Genomic DNA, 20,070 nt, shown 5'->3' on the forward strand with positions numbered 1-20,070 from the left:
ATGCATCTCTGCTCTAAATCTCAACGATCACTCGACCCATATGGGTTAGGAAACCATGAACCACCGAATCCCCGATCCAAAGCCCACTTTGTCCATTCCGGGCCGACTGAGCGATCCATTCTCACTCTCAGAGCAACTCTCACAAGTTCCCCTCTTGCAATCACATACACCTGCTGATCGAGCCCCAACGCCCGCAGGTTGGAAGACCCGATACACTGATGATATCCTCGAACATCTCCCAAGATGAACCACTACATCCATCCTACACTCTGATCAGAATCACACTGAGAATTTAAGATTCTCTCTCCCCCTGCATCCCTTCTGAGCCTCAACAGACATCTCCAAACCGGATGGGTTCCTACTTCGCTGCCGCGAACACGATGCTCGAAGCCATACTTGAAATACTCTAATCATAACTCTGCTCTGCAGCTTTCATTCTCGTGAACTTGCACTCCCCTTCGGAGTTACACACCTTTCTCTTTTCCTTCCAAGGGACCCTCTTGGCCATAATGTCACTCCAACTGGTGCCACGGTGCTTGCCCCAAGCGACACCACCCTTTTTGCGTAACCGCTATTCACATACTCTGGTTCTCATTGCAGGGGCTCTCAATCCCATGCACTCTCTCCATTCATCAAAATCACTGCCTCAGCTAAACAAGATCACTAACCCAGGGCCAGACCTTCCAATGCAATCATACTGCAACATACACGATCCGCAATCTCAAACTGATCCAGCAATACCAACAGAGTCTCCAGCATGGCTGGACCGACTCTCATAACACATTCTAGCCACTCGAGGCTATATCTCTGTGGGTCCGTACACCCAAACTCTGCGAACCCTCAGGTTCTAACTCTGGGAACCTTCCGGTTCCAGCTCTAGAACATGCACAACATAATCCCGTGGGATTAATGCAGTACAACCCATCACGTACCTCAAACATACCAATACTCTGATCGCATAACCCCGGTTACTTACTCAAGCTTGATCCCGGCCTTCTCTCAGGCCTCCACAATCAAATGCCCTAGGTCTGTATCCCGCCCCGCATACCCGACACTCGCTCTCGTCGGCCTATACTCTGAGCTGACAAACACTGCTGAATCCCAACAGCTAAGCACCCTCACATACTCATCGATCTCCCGGAGAATTCTCCAATTCTCCCCCACTAAAGCACTGACTAACTGCCACCGATCGTCATTAACGACCTTTCAGAACAATCCTGCACAAGAGAACATTTACCCACTGCCTGCTTCCCACAAGCATAAGCAACCCTCAGCAAAACACCTCTCCTCCCTGATCAATCCGCTCAAAAGAATCTGGTCTTTCAATTATCCACTCCACGACTGCAGATGCTACCCGACATTCAACCCAGTGCCGCATTACCACTATCAACTCTCACGAACGATAACCAACGGAATTCCCAACAATAACCCGTAACCAAACCCACAACCTGCCAAAGGATGAATACCACATCGAAAACCGCACAAGGCTACCGGCACCAAAACACCAAGCTATAACCATATCAAACCATCAGGGAACAACGAATGCCAAAGCGAAAACCTGAAACACCAATCCATAACCATGCCAATCCCGCGAAACAACGAATACCGCATCGAAATCCACACTACCAGCACAAACAATACGCCACAATCAACGCAAGCTAATCAAGACATCAAGAAAGCATTATACCCGCAGCTGCCTCCGGCACTGCTCCGTCTCCCTCTGCCGCAAGCTAATAAGCACGACCCTGAGCCCTTGGGGCTCCGCTCCATCCTGTCCTCCTCCTGAACTCCTCAAGGTGGCCGGTGCTAGAGCCTGCACCGGTCCTGCAGAAAGCTGTGGACAGTTGACCCTCAAATGTCCAACCTGCCGACACTGATAACAAATCCTCAAATCCCAAATTAGCACTGACTGCCGACAATCCCGTGCACCGTGCCCCTCCTTTCCGCACTTGCGGCATGCACCACCAGACCAGCAAGCTCCGGTGTAACCCCTCCCACACTTCTCATAAGTGTGGTCGCTCCGATCCCCCATTCTAACATCTACGGTCCTGGACCGTTTCGGCGCCGACTGCGACTACATCGGGGCCTGCCTCAACTCACGCAACTGCAACTCAACCTCTAACTCACGCCACATGGCGGCCTCCTGCACTCCAACAAGGTCTCACACCTCTGCGCAGACACGAACTGTCTGATATCCCCCTTGAGCATACTCAGGTATTGGGACATCTGAGCCTGCTCCTAAGCGAACTCAGGGCAAAACATCGCCCTCTCAATAAACATCCTGGTGATCTCAGTCACCGACTCCAAATCCTGCTTTAGCTCAAGGAACTTCCGAGCCAATCTCTCCTTTTCATCCCGCGGAACATAGCGAGTACTGAACATCTCTCTAACTGATCCCCTAAAACCGCAGCCCTCTGCGCGTCGGAAAATGACCTCGTAGTCAATCTCCATCAATCCTTCGCTCCTAGCCTTAACAGGTTCAGAGCACACCTCACCCTCTGATCAGCAGGGCATAAACTCGTGGAGAAATACCCCTCCACGTCTGATAACCATCTCATAGCAACAATCGGGTCCTGAACCCTATCGAATGTGGGGGGCTTCGTATAATAGAAGTCCCGATACTGAAAACCCCGACTAGCTCCTCCCCTCGTCGCTGCTACAGCCGTTGTAGCCGCCGCGGCAACCGTCTCTGCGAGAGCCGCATATCGCTCGTCGAAATACTCAATCATGGCGGTCTTGATCGACCCAAACGACTCCGGCAACTCAGCCCGGAATAATGCAGCAACCCCATCACGTAGGATCTCACGAATCCTCGCATCCCGCTCGCTCGTGCTCGTCCGATCGATAACCTTCGACGGCACTGATCCACCCGGAACTCGTCCTCCAGCTCCCGATCCTGATCCGGATCCACTATCATCATGCCTCGAGATCTCCCTAATGAAGGCACCCTACCAATCTCAGACACTTCCCAAAATCCTGGGATCTAACTCTCGCAACCCTACCCTAGAGACCATGGTTTCCCTGATACGCGTACGGGTCCTGTGCTTTCAGTAGTACGGGCCCATACTACCTTCCACACCTACCCATATTTGTATGAAGTACTACCACAATACCCTAGGGAACATGCATAACAATTATCAACCCTCACCACTAGAGGAACACTGAGAACATCCCCTAAGGGACCCTAGGCTACAGGCATCACATATCAAGCAACATTATCATGAATTCCTGAAGATCCCTAGCCTAACTCTAGCATGCTGTTCTATCAAGCTAAAATAAACAAATATCATGTATGGTATCTTGGGGTTACTTACTGGCTCCGGTTGATCGTACCTCCGCGTCCTCCTTTTACCAAATTTGAAAACCATTTTAATTTCTCATTTTAAAATCCTCCTCGATTTGAGACTGGAGTCACACGAATGTTTCCCCAATTCACTCAAACCAAGGCTCTGATACCAACTTGTAACATCCAAAATTTCAAAACAATTAAAACTTTTCAAAATCATCCATTTCATTAACATTGTTGCAAAAAGGTTTTCAATACATTATTAAACAGAGTAATTTCCCAGGTTCATATCATAAAACACCAACGCGAGGAACGGTACGATCACGCCTTTGCCTTTCCACAGACTCTTGAGAACCTGAAACATAAAACCACAACTGTAAGCCCGAAAGCTTAGTGAGATACCCCAGAATACCAACCCCTATACTCCTTTCCAGGCCCTGACCTTCCGGTCCATCACACAACATAATCGCCTTCCGGCCCATAAGCATAAAATGCATATATAACATAACAAATAATCATATAGCAGTTCATAGACAACAATCGATCAACAGATCACATATCATAGCATTACTCTAACAAGATACCGGTCTAGCCGGTCACTATCATAACATTACCCTATGAATCAGTCAACATACTAAATGCATACATACGCCTCTCCAGGCCATGACCTTCCGGTCCACATAGTAATGCCTTCCGGCCCATAACATATAATAACCGACAACTACCCGGATTCCCATCCGATAAAAGGGTTGGCATTGGTGCCATAAACCCTAGCGATATAGTGAGGATAACTCACCTCGAAACTGCCGACTGAACAGATAGCTCAAGCTGCTCCGATCACTGATACGATCTCCACCTCTGGATAGCCACCAATGCACTGAACTCAAACGATAAACCACAATTACCAAAATACCCCCGGAACCACTGGTAAATCCTTGGTCAAAGACAAGGTCAAAGTCAACCCCTGACTGACCCTACTCGCCGAGTCAACCCTAAGACTCGCCGAGTCTCCAGGCTCAGAACTTCACTCAACCCGCGACCTAACTCGCCGAGTCACCCCAAGACTCGCCGAGTTCAACGACTCTGAGTCCACTCGCCCTTAACTCACCGATTCCTTAAGACACCCTTTCTACACGTCGAGTATCCCCTTTTTACTCGACGAGTTACTCCTGGAAGAATCGCGGGGCCACCCCGACTCAACTCACCGAGTCTGAAGAACAATTCGACGAGTCCCAGTTATTCTTCAAGCTACTCGCCGAGTCTGTTCATCGGACTCGTCGAGTCCATGCCATGCAGTCGATCAAACTGCTTCCTGAGATAAGTATTGTCCCGAAATACACAAGCATGGGACCTTCTGGACCTCTAAGGTCCTAATACAGGGTTATAGTCGTTTGGGTAACAAGGTACTAATCCATCTAATCACCAAATGGGTTCCATAAACCCTAAATCCATGCACACATCAACATAACAGAAGAAGATCCGAAATATTACCTGAATAACGCACTCTCTGTGTCCCCAACCCGCAGAACTCGAATCCCTTGCTGTTCCTTTAGTCAAAACTCTTCTCCTCCTTGCACAACAATTCCTTCAAGGCCCTAATATCCTTCAATCTTGCTCCAGATGCCCACAGCCGTTTAGGGTTCTTCTCAGTCGACTAAAGACGGACAATGACGGCCTATAAGTGCCTCTTATACGTTCCAAAACCAAACGGCTAGGGTTTCCGCTGAACAGCGTCGACTCGCCGAGTCCATATCGGACTCGTCGAGTCCAGTCGCGAACCCGCGACCCGGTCTGCGATCCTACTCGACGAGTCTAGGCTCCAACTCGCCGAGTCCCCTCTTAAATCACCCCAAAAACATAATTATATCAATATTTGGAATTTCGGGCTGTTGTGGGTTAGATCTGATCCCACATCGGCTGGGAAGGAGAACTAAGCATTCCTTATAAGGGGTGTGGATACCTTTCCTATCACAACGCGTTTTAAAGCCGTGAGGGCAACAGATCCCATAAGAACTCTGCAGTTAAGCGTGCTCGGGCGGGAGTAGTACCAGGATGGGTGACCCCCTGGGAAGTTCTCGTGCCGAGTGGCCCAAAGCGGACAATATTGTGATACGTGCCAGAGGAGGATGTTACGAATGGTATCAGAGCTAGGGCACGGGTCGATGTGTTCGACGGGGACGTCGAACCCTATAATGGGGGGTGAAAGTGGGTTAGATCTGATCCCACATCAGCTGGGAAGGAGAACTAAGCATTCCTTATAAGGGGTGTGGATACCTTCCCTATCACAACGCGTTTTAAAGCCGTGAGGGCAGCAGATCCCATAAGAACTCTGCAGTTAAGCGTGCTCGGGCGGGAGTAGTACCAGGATGGGTGACCCCCTGGGAAGTTCTCGTGCCGAGTGGCCCAAAGCGGACAATATTGTGATACGTGCCAGAGGAGGATATTACAAATAATCGATCCTATATCCGAAGCATATGGGACACGACTCATGATGTCTCACATAAAGACTAAACCAGTCTTTTGCTATAACATTTCCATTTCTATTTGCCAAATTCTCATAATTCAGATTATGAAAAAGGGATGCCATAATCATAATCGAATTTTAGAACGCAAATAATGGACTCATATACAGAATTTCCTTATGTTGAGCCATTCCAACATGAAATTCATATATACCCTTGACTAAATGATTAAAACCTCACGATCTAAGCTTATAGATTTGAGATGAAGTATAATTTCCTCTCCCTTAATTATAGCAAAACAACCTTTTCCCAATTGAAACCTTTTGTTTTCTATAATTAACATTGCTAACTTGCAATACTTATCATAATTATCATGCTCCCATTAACATGATGATTATTAGCATAACACTTATGCTCCCACTAGCTTTGACATGTACTCAGAAATCAGCTGACTTTCTTACCAAAGTTCAGATTTCTGATACTAGATTGCTTTGATAAAACTTTATCAAAATCATACACCTCTTCTAGATAGCTCATAGGAGTGTCTAAACAATTTTAGAACTATGAAAAGGGATGCCGTAATCATAGTCTTGATTGTTTAGACCTTTGCCACTTCTCACAAGTCCATGTTAGTGTGCCGGTAAACCACACACGCTCCACTAATGACTTTGAGAATGCAAATATCACAATTGCTATCTAGCTAAAATCTACTTAGTGAAAGTGTTTCCTCACCATCATTTTCATGAATTGGGGAGAAACCTTATGACACTTAGATTTAATGGTGTATGTGTTCTTATCCATGTGAATTGTCAAAACCATAGTCATAGGACAAGGATAGTGACAAATCCAAACTCATATGGACTGAACTCAATCTAATTTCTTGCCACCTGGCAGCTCAAGGGCCTGCCATTGCTTCCAAGTTGTTGTGCAACCAATTGAGAACTCTAAGAACTCATATGCAAAGCCAACTTTAATTGGAATGGGCATAGAATATGTCAACACGATAGGTTATGAACCTCGAGTCGTGTGCTAGTAAAAAACTTCAGGTTTTATTCTTGATTAGTTCTTGAGACTTTCAAGACTTTTAAGACTCCCACTGTCCTCTTGACATATTAGACTTTCTTGTCAGTTATTCAAGAGATAGTGTGGATTCTAATCAAGACAAACACTTCACAAAATTGGCCTAAGATGGTCTTTGTTTTATCCAAAACATCACAACTTACCAATTTCAAATGTACAAGAGTAGAAAACTTTTACTCTTACATTTGACAAGTGTTTTAAACCTTCTTTAAGACATGTCACTCAAGTTACAATCTTGGAGTATGACTCTAAGACTTGTATTGGAACGAAGTATGACTCATCTTCTTTATTTAACCATTTCAACAGTTCAAGATCCCTCTTCTTAGTCATAAGAATGCACTAAGATTTCCTTAGAGAGCTAATTGTGCTATGGTTTCTTAATCATTAAGATGATCACAAAAACTGATACTAAAATACTCTCCCATCTTTTCAGATTTGAGAAACTTTTATCCTTCTGCCTAATTTGATTCTTCTTATTCGCTCTACCTTACATTGAAAATTTTCCAATGTTTCAGAATTATACTTTAGCCTGTAAGTATAACCATATTTACTAAGCTTTAGTAAATTATGACGAATAGTCTTATCGATCTTTTATGGTGGACTTGACCAGTGCACAAGAATGTGTACTTGATCCCTTAGTCCTTCTCTTGACTCACACATCCATGTGAACAAGCAGTTAGTCTTAATTTTCCAATGCTCGAAAGTTCTCATTCATCATACTATACAACTTGCATGATTCCAAGTTTCTATCCAACTGAAAACTTGGGTGATGAGAATCTTTCCTTATTTGGTAAATTTAGACACTACCACAAATGAGAGAATAAAATTCATATTTCCAATATTGCTATCAATGGAATCATATAAACAACATCTTTTTTCCCAAATGCCATTGTAAGGATACTTTAAAATAAATAAAATTAAAATTTTTTCTTTTATTTTAAAACTTTGCAGAAAAACTAATCCTTACAATGCAGATGCATATGAAAACTTGTTGTCATCTATTCCTAAGCAATCTATCATAACTCTTAAGCACGTGCTCAAAATTCTGATCACCGTACCATGCGATTGAAATCCATCTTCGCGATCAGAATCAACATATACTTCCTTTAAGTTTCTTTACTTTTCTTTGATTCTTAAAACATCAACATGTGACCCAGCCACATCATGTAATAAGAATCTCCAAGTAGGAACTTAATAGAGTTAGACAATGGACTTTACCTGAAATATAGTCAAATTTATTGACTTTATCATCCGTAGGTAAATTTGGCAGCTTCATAACCAAAGCCCCTTCCTTTGGCAATAGAAACATATGGACCCTTAGGTAATAGTACATGGGACTATCTCAGACTTAGCCTTTCTCTTTACCATTTGGTCAACCAAGTTGACTATGGACAAACCATTTCCATTGGGAAGAGAATGCATTTCTGGATTTCCTGTGTCACTATTGTCCTTGTCCATAAAGTTTTGGGAAGTTGATCTCCTAATCAAATTTGCTTTACTAGTACACTAAATCACTTCTGATTTAGCAGCACCAAGCAAATAGATAAGATCATTAAGGGTCTTGTCATAGTCTATTTCATAGGAGTCCCAAAGGAACTCACTATGTGACTTAGAAAGTGATTGAATCACTAACTTTCTCAAGACTTTGACACCCAACTCTCCCGGCTTGTCAGCATGTGACTTCATCTCCAAGATGTGATCACACCTAGACCTTGCCTTGCCAATAGGGCTTGAGTGACCTTAAACTTTTCAAGAACTTGTGGGTTAAGGAGAATAATTAGAGGAGGTGAAAGAAGTATGAGTTCCATGGAACATCATATTCATTTAGGAAAGGTTGTTTCAGGAGATTTAGGAAGATCATAAATGTCTAAACCAAACATCTTTTGGGAGATATTCAAGATAGTTGATCTAAAGTCCTTAATATGACACCCAATATGAAATATTAAGGCTAGGACCCAACAAACTATTTTATAACTTAGAAGAGGGATGCCGTAATCCAAGCTATAAAATATTTGAAGGTAGGTGAATGACGATTCACCAATTTCCACCAAGATAAACGAAATGTATTATTAGGTTTTAATTGGATTTGAAACTCCTAGATCTTTTGAGATTCATTGAACTGTTCAATGACATGTTTCAATCTCGAGTGTGCCCTTCAGGTTTTGTGACTGGGATGCTGAGGATCACAAAAAAGGTGTGAAGTAACCATGCAAATTACTTGGTACCCTTAAGTGTTTACCCCTCAATCGATGTGCCGGTTAACCACACACGCTCCATCGATACTATGATAAACATTAAGTTACCCTTTGCCTACCTTGTTAAATACGAGTTAGTGTGTCGGTTAACCACACACGCTCCACTAACCGACTTAAACAAAGTGCAAAGTGTAATTTCATGGATTAGCACCTTATTCACATTTTCCTAAGTAACTAAGATTGGGTATTATTAAGAGTTTAGTTACTTAGTATTTATCATTAATACTTTTAATGAAGGGAGAATTATAGTCCTGTCAAACCCGTTCGGCTAACGACCCTCCACCGGTCAAGGAAGCGGTGGGTGAGAGTAGACACCCATTAAACTGCCATTTTATAGGCAGTAACCTTATACCCCCCTTATAGACCGACTTCGTGAATGAGGCCTACTAACGGTAAGACTGACTTTACTCTTATACATATATATAAATATTATTAACTTATAATATTATAAAGTATAAGGGTTGAATTTTAACTTTTAAAATTCTAAGGGCTAACTTGGAATTAAAGTATTCATAAGAGAAAACTTTTCAAATTCCAAAACTTGAGGGCAAGTTTTGTAACTTTCAAAACTTTTCCTATTCCATAACTTATGTGTTTAAAGTAGTTTTAATCCAAAAACTCTTCAAGTTCCATAACTTGAGGACAAGTTATGGAAGACTTTAAACTAATAAAAGAAATAACTTTTCTTTATTTTATAACTTATGGAATTAATTAAGGTTACATATTTTATTACTTAATGAAGTGACTCTTGAACCTCCATAACTTAAGGACAAGACTCTTCATCTTTTGTAACCATTGCCAACTTTTATGAGTTTTATGAAACTTAAATGTGACTTTTAATATAACTTGATGACAAGTTACAAAAACACATTTTAGAATCAACTCTTAGATTAATTTGGATTGAAAACAATAATTTCACAAAACTTTCTATTAATCTAAGCAACTCATAAGAACAAGATAATTCAAATCAAACCTTTTCATGTAATTAGCCTAATCACTAAACTAATTCAAAACATGAATCTATTGACAATTATCTTTGAAATTGGATTAGTATGAACATTACCACATCAAAAACACGTTTATAAGTTCAAAAACAACTTAGGGTAATGTTCCTAGTCTATTTCTAGCCAAAAACCTCGAAAATATGCTGTCTGGGGCTCCTACTCGTCGAGTGCATGAACCTACTCGGCGAGTACGATGATTTTACTCATGGACTCGGCGAGTTCATCAGTGGACTCGGCGAGTCCAGTGCCCAGAAAGCCAGAAAATCGAGTTTTTCAGCATTTTTCAGCAATTTGCATCAAGTATAATTGAACACAAGCCTAGGCTCTGATACCACTGATGGGTTTTAAGCATTCTAACACTCATATGGTGTACATGCAACCCTATAAACCTTGGATCTATGTTTTCTCTATTATACATGCAAATAAGAACTTTCCAAGACTTTAATCCTAACTAGCATATTATGAAGTTCTTATACTACAAAGTTCTAGTTAGATAACATACCTTTTGATGTAGCTTGATGTCTTCAAGCTTTAAGAGCTTATCCCCAATAGTGTGGAAGCCTCAAGTGGAATCACAAATTACCAAGACACCTTGGAAGACTTTAGAGAATATGAATACTTGGTTCTATCTAGTGAAATCGGCTAGCCCTTCATAGTGTACCACACTAGTGCAATTTCACCAACCAAGGACATCTTTATATAGTATGGAAACTAGGGTTAAACCCATGACCTTTCATTTCATATGATCCATGGGTTAAACACTCCATGGACTATCCATGAAAGCTTAGCCTAACCTAAATGAACTTGGCCCATTCCATATATATAAAAGTCCATATTTAATTAGTTCATTTTGATCACTTAATTAATTCTAAACTAAGTCTTGATCAATACTAATTAAATAATATGATTCCATATTAATATATTAGAACTTATAATATATTAATATTAATCATAAATATACTATTCTCAAAAGATTATCCATATAAATTGTGTTGGTGAAGTGCAACCCAAATGGACCATGTCGGGTCGGGTCAAGTACATACCAAATATAGTTATGGACTTAGACATTAATCCAATAATAACATGGTCGACTTCAGGGCGTAAGAGTCGTTATTTACGAAATAAATGCTTGTCGAGTATTGTATTTAAAGACTTTACCTTCATCCCAAATTAAATGTATTAAAAATATTCTCGCATGATTTATATAAAATATAGGGAATATAGATCTACGGTCGATCCAAACTTCGATAAATTCTAAAATTAGCTATTATGCTAACACGACATCGAAACCGTATCTAGTATGATAAATTCTTGAAGTTCTAAGAATTTCAGTTATTGTTTTCCTAAACGGTGAATAATGTTACATATCCAGTGAATTTAGAATGGATGATATAGGTTATCATACCTATTCCATGTAGGTTCATCATACCTACCCCATGTATTCTGTATAAGTTCATCATACTTATTCCATGTAGGTTCATCATACCTACCCCATGTATTCTGTATAAGTTCATCATACCTATTCCATGTAGGTTCATCATACCTACCCCATGTATTCTGTATATGTTCATCATACCTATTCTATGTAGGTTCATCATACCTATCCCATGTATTCCGTATAGGTTCATCATACCTATTATGTGTAGGTTCATCATACCTACTCCATGTACTCCGTATAGGTTCATCATACCTATTCCATGTAGGTTCATCATACCTACTTCATATATTCCATATAGGTTCATCATACCTATTCTGAATACCATATCCAATACGTTTGAGTTTCCATTATAAACTGTTCCGGGTTTCGCGATAGCTAAGATCTCAATACTTAGTAGAAACTATCCAATATATAACCGTTAATCCTCAAGGGAACGACTTGATGGGTTTTAGGCATAAGAACAGTCCTATGTGCTCATACAAACCCTAATGCTTGGATCTAGGTTTCTCTATTGTACATGCTTTGGATCCAAGACTAACAAACTTAGATCTAACATATTATAAACTGAATTAGGGTTTAGAGAATTACCTTTGATTGTTATATAGCAATAACAATCAATTCCTTGCTTGAATTGGACTTAGAAAGCTTAGTGCCTCAAGTGCTGCACCTCTAATGGAGTCACAAACACCATATACAACTTGGATGAAGAGGAGAAGAAGAGAGGCTGCACAAAACGGCTGGAAACCCTAATGGAAGACTTGTCCACGTTTTTGGGGCATAGGGGCCCTTTATATACATGTAGGCTATTAGGGTTTACAACTAGGAAACCCTAATTTGACTGCTTAGGCCCTAAGCAGCCCATGGACTCCTTATACATATCCCTTGGACGATTTCTAATGGGCTTCCCATAGAATTCGTCCAACCTATATATTATTAGGTGATCCATAGCCCAATTATAATTATCTTATAATTACAACTTCAGTCCCCTAAGTTTAATTAATCTCTTTTAGCCACAAAATTAATTAACAATTAATTCTTGACTAATATTAATTAAACAATATGATTTCTCCTTTAATATATTATTCTCATAATATATTAATAAATCATATTTAAACCTTTCTTTCCTTAAATCATCCTACATATTGCTATGGTGAAGGCAACCCAAAAGGACCATGCTCATAATCGGGTCAAGTACATACCAAAATAGTTATGGACTTAGACACTAATCCAACAGTCTCCCACTTGGATAAGTCTAATAACTATTTTCCGTATGACTTCAGAACCTGATCAGCAATCGTAGCTTTCAAAAGCCGCTGTCAACTCTGATCTTATCAGATAGCGTGTCCTCTAGATAAGGGATTATATATTCCTCCATTCTCAAGATATCGTATAGACAAAAGACATGAATTTCAATCATTCTCTCTATACTGTTTCCCGACTTCCGATTTATGACGACTGATAACAGACTACAATTGAACACATCAACTTAGTCCCGGCTTGGCCAAGCGCTTAGGTGTCATCACTAAATCATCGAGAGGCCCAATGATATCGCTTTTATCCTACTTTGGGTAAAAGGAATGGATAAACTTCGACTCATATGCTCGCTTGCATTTACTGATCGAATCACACACAACAATAAGTTTTATAACACCAAGTTACTGGTGCGTTTACTTATTATCAATGTGCAACCGACCAACAAATAACAACTCACATGTCTCGGTTTCAAGAATATACAATATTATCGTCTTACTAATCACTCGTGATAAATCCATGAAGTGATCCAAGTGAGCGTGGGTTTAATCCAATACTCTAATCTTATCAAAGCACTCATGAACTCTGCAGCAAACTTGTGCTATGTCTAAACACTTCAGACAATCTACAGACCGATTCATGACAGTCTTCCTTCATACTTACTTCCAACGTATGACCGACTGTGGATGTTTGAATAACCTAGTTATTCTAGAAGTCAAAACATGCAAATTGAAACATAACAATAATACTTAATCCTATATGGCCTCAAACTTGTGAGAGTAAATAAAACACTTCTATTTAACCACCATATTGATTACTTATTTTTATCGTTTACTGTTTCAGAAAATCAACTTGTTACTTGAATTACAACAACAATTGTCCCATGCTCTAAGCATGCACACTTTGTTTCCTATGGTCCATGCTTTGTGAAATAGATCAATTGAAAAACCTTTTCAATGATGCTCATTTCACAATTCCTTAATCCCCATTGTTAGTGTAAGAACACAAGGTTCTTGCCACTACTAGAATATGCTAGATTATAACATTTTTCGCAACGATCCTTTCGTAAAGTCATAGCACAAAAGTCACAAAGACTTGGCTAATGAAATTACAAAGTACTTTCTTAGAAATTGTTACAAGACAATTCCATAGACGTGAAGTCTCACATTCAAAGTACATTCCTTTGAACATCCTTCTTGCATAAAAGTTTCTAATCTAGACATAGATTCTCAATATCCAACTCCCAATATGGAAACATTTCCATATTTTCCATATGACAACTCATTCTTAATAGAATCTTATCTATTCAAAATAATGTCGATATGGTCCATCCAATACCATACTTCCAACTACTCATAAGCAACCAATCCTCAGCGAACTTTGGATCGTCCTTTGATAGTTGTTTAATAATTTTAGTCAAAATCCATTCTAGTCCTTTTTTTCCTCTTAATGCGCTAGACATTTGAAAAATTTTAGAATGGTAAATATTATAGCTTTTGCAATCGATCCTATACCCGAAGCGTATGGGACACGATGCATAATGTCTTACATAAAGATATGATACTTTACCAATCTTTTGCCATAATATTTTATGTGTCATGTTCTCATAATTCGAACTATGAAGAGGGATGCCGTAATCATAATCGAATTTTAAGAACACACAATGTACCCTTTGACTGAAAATATTAAAATTTCTTAATCTAAGCTTTAGATATTGAAACGAAGTATAATATTCTCTCCCTTAATTATAGCAAAACAACTTTTCAACCCATGCAACTTTGCAAATTTGAATCTTTGTTTTTCTATAATTAATATTGCTGATTTGCAATACTCGCCATAATAATCATACAATCATAACACTTATGCTCCCACTAGCTTTGACATGTATTTAGAAAACAAATGAACTTCCAGAAAACAAAGCCTATTGAATTTCTGAAATTCATATTTCTAATACCAGATGCTTCAATAAGCCTTTATCTAAGCTTCTTAAACTTATACACCTTCACCTTAGATAGCTCATATGTGTGTTTAAGCAATTTAGAATTTATGTTACTAAGTTCCAAATGTTCAAACTAATTGCCAAATCTCACAATTCGAACTATGGAAAGGGATGCCGTAACCATAATCGAATGTGAGAATACAATTTTCACAATTGCTATCTTCTTAAAACCTTTCTTAGTGAAAGTATTTCCTCACAGTCATTTTCATGAAGGAGGGAATCTTATGACACTTAGATTTTATGGTGTATGAGTTCCTATCCATGTGAATTTGCCAAAACCAAGGTTTGCGACAAATCCAAACTCATATGGAGTGAACTTTGTTAATCTTGATTTCTTGCCCTATGGTAACACGAGTGCCCACCATGTCTTCCAAGTAGTTTAGTAACTTGTCCTTACATATCAATGTACTTTCCATCGACTAAGGATCTAGTATGCATTCAAATGAGAACTCATAGAACTCACATACGCAATTAACTCAATTGGAATGGCACAAAAACAAAATAATGTCAGCACGATAGGTTGTAAACCTCAAGTCGTGTGCTAGTGATGATCGATAAGGTTTATTCTTGATTTGTTCTTGAAACCTTTCAAGACCATTAAGACTCCCACTGGCTCTTTGACATATAAGATTCTCTTGTCAAGAAACATTTCTTGACAAAGCAAATATTCAAGAGTTAGTGTAGTTCTTATCAAGACAAAATACTTCACATAATTGGTCCTAGTTGGTCTTTGTCTTATCCAAGACAGCACAACTTACCAATTTCAAATGTGCAAGAATAAGAAAACTTTTTCCAAATTCCACATTTGATGAGTGTTATAAACCTACTTAATACTTTTCACTCAAAGTCACAATCTTGACTTTAAGACTTGATATTGGAACGAAGTATGATTGACTTATTGATTTAACCATTTCTACAATTCTTGATTCCTCTTCTTAGACATGCAATTGCACTAAGACTCACTTAGAGGATCAATTGAGACATGGTTCTTAACCATTAAGACTTATCATAAAACACAATAAAAGGTACTCTCCCTTCTTCTTAGAATGGAGAAACTTTTATCTTTCTGCCTTCTTGATTCTTCTTATTGTTCTGCTATTGATTGAAACTATTTCAGTTAACTCAGAATTATACTCAATCTTATAAGTATAACCATATTTACTAAACTTTAGTAAATCATGACAAATATCTTTGTCACTCTTGTGGTAGACTTGATCAACGTACGACCTAGTGTACTCGATCTCCTAGTCCTTCAATTGACACTTTGCCAAAGAATTAGTCTAAGTTTCCCAAATGTGAAAGTTTTTCATTCATCATACAATGCACATTGCATGATTCCAAGCTTCTGTCCAATTGAAACTTGGGCGATGAGAAACTCTCCCTATTTGGTAAACTTTTGACATTTCCACAAATAACACAATTAGGAATCAAATCCATTATTGCTAATAATAGAAACATTCAAACATTAATTCTTTCATACATGCCATTGCAAGGATAAATAAAGTCAAAATTCATTTTATTGCGGAAAAAATTTGTCCTTACAATGCAATTCAATTGAAAAACTATGTTATTACATATTTCTTAACAATCTATTCTAACTCCAAGTAGTAGCTCAAGAATCCATTCATCAAGTAATGCAATCAAAATCCATTTCTTCATGATTAGATTCAGCTCACTTCTTCCCTCAAGCTTCCTCTCTTTTCTTCGATCCTATAAAACATCAAAATGTAATCTTATCACATCATGTATTAAGAATCTAGAATAGGAACTCAAAAGAGTTAGATAATGGATTTTACCTAGAGTAGAGCCATACATCTTGACTCTCCCATCTCTTAGATCTTTCAGGTAGTTAGGGCAGCTTCGTCTCCAATGCCCCTTCTCTTGGCAATAAAAGCAAATGGACTCCTTTGGCACAGCACATCGGACAATCACAGGCTTAGTTCTTTCTGGACTTCCAATGTTGCCAGTGTCCATTGAAGTTTGGGAGTTTGATTCACTAGACAAATTTGCTTGACCAGCACGCCAAATCATTGCTGATTCAGCAGCTATAAGCAAATAGGTGAGATCAATTAGGGTCACATCGTGGTCCATCATATAGTATTCTCTAACGAACTCACTATATGATTCAGGAAGTGACTGAAGAACCCAGTCAACAGCCAACTCGCTTGAAATCTCGACACCCAACATGCTTAACCTATCAATGTGTGACTTCATCTCTAAGACGTGTGCACACACAGGTTTCCCATCTTCGTGTTTACTTGCCAAAAGGGCTTGAGTGAGTTTAAACTTTTCAAGCCTTTGAACTTGTGGGTCAGGGAGAATAATTGGAGGAGGTGGAGGAAGTGAAGCATGACTCTCATTTCCTCGATCGTATCTCGGAATGTCATCTTCATTTGGAAGGCTTGTTCCAAAGGGTTTGGGAAGACCATTGTAAGATTCAGACATCTACAAAACGGGAGAAAATTCAAGTTAAGTTGATTATAATTCTTGATGCAACACCCAAATGAAACATCAAGCTAGGATCCAACACAATATTCTACAACCTAGAAAAGGGATGCCGTAATCTAGTTGTAAAATATTTGAAGGTAGGTAAATGACGATTTACCAATTTCCACCATGAAAAACGAAAAGGAAGATTAAGTTTTAAATGAATTGAAACTCCTAGATCTTTTGAGATTCATTGAACTTTTCAATGGCATGTTTAATCTCGATTATGCCCTACTATTTGTGACTGGGATGCCGAGGATCACAAATAAGGTGTGAATAACCATACGAATCACGTGGTGCACCCAATGCTACAATCACCTAATCAATGTGCCGGTTAGCCACACACGCTCTATTGATCTATGATAAGCATCGAGCCACCCTCCGCCACCAATTTCATCCCCAAATTAGTGTGTCGGTTAACCACACACGCTCCACTAACGTTTGACAAGGGTACGAAGTGTAATTCCATGGGTTAGCATGCAATTTCACATTTTGCCTAAAGTAACTATGATTTGGGAATTTGAAAAAGCATTTAGTTACTTTGTACTTCATTATACTTATAATGGAAGGTTTCTGTCCTATCCTACCCGTTCGGCTAACGACCCTCCACTAGTCAAGAGTGCGGTGGGTAAGAGTGGATACCCATTCAATCGCCATTTTATAGGCAATTTCCTTAAACACCCCTTATAGACCAGCTTCGTGAATGAGGCCTACTAACGGTAAGACTGACTGTTTACTCATACATATATATAATATTAGACTTTTAATGTTATATATAGTATAGGGTGTATTTTACACTTTTAAAATACTAGGTGGTTTAATTTAGTAAATTATACTTTTAGTTTAATTAAATGTAAACCAAAAAACTTTATGGGTTTATTAAATCACTTTTAACTATACACTTTAATTAATTAATAAAAACCATAAGGGAGTGATTTGAACTTTTCAAATTACTAGGGTTTTAGAATTTAGCATTTCAAAATTAAACCTTTAATCAAATTTAAAATTCCAAAACTTGAGGGCAAGTTTTGAAACATTTCAAAACATTAGGGTTTAACTTATTTAAATTTCATAAACGAAACTTTTAAGTTCAAATTTAAACTATAAAACCTAAAGGGTGCAATTGAAACTTTTTCACATCATAAGGATCAAATAACAAATAATATAAGTTAAACAATTAATTTATTCATTATCTATATTTGACCTAATCTTATTTTAGTCATTAGATAATTACCAAATAATTTGAAATAATCCATATTTATCATATAAACAACCAATATTTAAAAGATTTGAAATTATCTATTGTTTTGGCAAGGATAAACATATAATTAAGATAAAATTCGGATTTTAACTTCATAAAACAATTTAAGCATTAAATCCAAGTCAAAACAGCAGCTAAATCCTGAAATACCCTCTGCCTGACGCACTGACTCGCCGAGTCAGACCTGGACTCGCCGAGTAGGGCCAACTCGCCGAGTCCAGATACTGACTCGCCGAGTTGAGTCGGGCAGAGGCGAAAAAAACTCGTTTTTCAGTAAATAATTCAACATAGCATCACATACAACAGAAACCAATCAAGGCTCTGATACCACTGATGGGTTTTAGGCATAAGAACAGTCCTATGTGCTCATACAAACCCTAATGCTTGGATCTAGGTTTCTCTATTGTACATGCTTTGGATCCAAGACTAACAAACTTAGATCTAACATATTATAAACTGAATTAGGGTTTAGAGAATTACCTTTGATTGTTATATAGCAATAACAATCAATTCCTTGCTTGAATTGGACTTAGAAAGCTTAGTGCCTCAAGTGCTGCACCTCTAATGGAGTCACAAACACCATATACAACTTGGATGAAGAGGAGAAGAAGAGAGGCTGCACAAAACGGCTGGAAACCCTAATGGAAGACTTGTCCACGTTTTTGGGGCATAGGGGCCCTTTATATACATGTAGGCTATTAGGGTTTACAACTAGGAAACCCTAATTTGACTGCTTAGGCCCTAAGCAGCCCATGGACTCCTTATACATATCCCTTGGACGATTTCTAATGGGCTTCCCATAGAATTCGTCCAACCTATATATTATTAGGTGATCCATAGCCCAATTATAATTATCTTATAATTACAACTTCAGTCCCCTAAGTTTAATTAATCTCTTTTAGCCACAAAATTAATTAACAATTAATTCTTGACTAATATTAATTAAACAATATGATTTCTCCTTTAATATATTATTCTCATAATATATTAATAAATCATATTTAAACCTTTCTTTCCTTAAATCATCCTACATATTGCTATGGTGAAGGCAACCCAAAAGGACCATGCTCATAATCAGGTCAAGTACATACCAAAATAGTTATGGACTTAGACACTAATCCAATACGACTAACGTCGGGTGTAAGTGTCATATTATTGATCTTATACGGTACGACCGCCCGCCTGGAGTTGCTAGCTACAACTACATCTGACGAGATGAATTTTGGCGTCGACGTTAGCATTATCGAAAGATTACCACGTGTTACAACGGGGTGAATGACTTTAGCACGCGCGCCTTATTATGGTTTCGGTGCATTAATAAAGTACAGTGTCACGAGTTCGGTTATGATTTTATTATAAAATCCCAGTTTTCTTTCGTTACCGTATAGAATCGATATTGGATTTATACGAGGTTTATGTTCACTCATTCCAGTTGAAAGAAACTATATTTAGTGGGATAGCTTGTGACTCAGAGCGATAAGTGTCAGTACCAAAAATTAAGTCAGATAACACTTAATTAATATCATGACACGGCACGACAAGATTTA

The 20,070-nt window shown here is 38.8% G+C and overlaps 1 pseudogene; it reads left to right on the plus strand.

The window, feature by feature from the left end:
* Nucleotides 1-5,257: 5,257 nt before the first annotated feature.
* On the plus strand, nt 5,258-5,375 carry LOC128126520 (5S ribosomal RNA; annotated as a pseudogene).
* Nucleotides 5,376-20,070: the final 14,695 nt, after the last annotated feature.

The sequence above is a fragment of the Lactuca sativa genome, chromosome 5 (assembly GCF_002870075.4).
Source record: "Lactuca sativa cultivar Salinas chromosome 5, Lsat_Salinas_v11, whole genome shotgun sequence".
Lineage (NCBI taxonomy): Eukaryota > Viridiplantae > Streptophyta > Magnoliopsida > Asterales > Asteraceae > Lactuca > Lactuca sativa.